This window comes from Pygoscelis adeliae, unplaced genomic scaffold (assembly GCF_000699105.1).
Source record: "Pygoscelis adeliae isolate BGI_AS28 unplaced genomic scaffold, ASM69910v1 Scaffold728, whole genome shotgun sequence".
Classification (NCBI taxonomy): Eukaryota; Metazoa; Chordata; class Aves; order Sphenisciformes; family Spheniscidae; genus Pygoscelis; species Pygoscelis adeliae.
This window is the reverse complement of record NW_008825337.1, coordinates 320,312-321,405: the sequence shown is the minus strand read 5'-3', so window position 1 is coordinate 321,405 and position 1,094 is coordinate 320,312.

Sequence of the window (1,094 nt, the reverse complement as noted above, 5' to 3'; positions counted from 1 at the left end):
CCCCCCCAATGTCACCGCATCTATTTTTCCCATGGTGACTCATTATTAAGGACGCTCCGTAATTTTTCCAACGCAGGAAGATAAAAGGAAGCTTCAAAATCCTTTTTTTTTTTTTTTGGGGGGTGGTGGTTAAAACAACTATGAGCTGAGCAGCCACCCTGTTACCAGTTACCTTCTTTTCCCCCCCCCTAAAAAAAAGCTTCCAGCGTGGGGTGCCGGGCACCAACTTCGTGCGAGAGCATTTCCCGAGGAAAAAGGTGTTGCTGAGGCGGCGGGGGAGAAGCCTCCTCCTCCCCGCACGGAAAGACGAAGGGAGGAGAAGAAAAAAAAAAAATACAACCATGCAAACAGCTACTACTTCCTTATGAGCAGGATTAATCTATGCAACGAAAAAAAGGGAGGGAAAAAAAAAAAACCAACCAAACAACATAATAAGGAGTCCAGAGTGCTTGCCGCGTGGAGGCGATCCGGGGAGCGAGGCGTTTTCTTCGTGGATTTGTGTGATTTTTAGAGTCACGTTTTTGCAGCTGCAGGCGCTTCGGTTCCCACCGTTTGCCGCACCTCGGCGGGACGCAGCATCCTCAGGGCCGGGGCGGCTCCAGACGAAGGAAAACACAGTAAAAAGGGGGAAATAAAAAGAGAAAACTCCAAACGTTGACTAGTAATAAAATAAAAAAAAAAGGCAACGGAGAAGCAAGATGGCCAGGCTTAAGGCTGCCTCCGAGACACCGCGCACCCCCCTCGGCATGAAATCCACTCCGTGCAGAAAGCCGAGCTTCAACACGCTGCTCCTCCGTCTTTCTGTGGTTTATTTTCAGCCGTCGTTATTATTGTATTTTCCTCCGCTCCGGCAGGTCTCCCCGCAGCTCCGTCCACGCCGCCAGCCCTCTGCGGACGATCCTCGCCATGGCGCGGGAGTTATTTACAGCGATTTTGTTTTCCTCCTCCTCTCCACAGGCCGCGGGAGCCACCGTCCCCCCACATTCCTCCCCCCACCCCCTTTTTTTATTTTTTTAGTGGATTTTTTTCCTTATTTTCCTCAAACGGGGGGAAGGGGGGGGTGGGGGAGCCGCGGAAAGGGCCTCCCCGGGGGA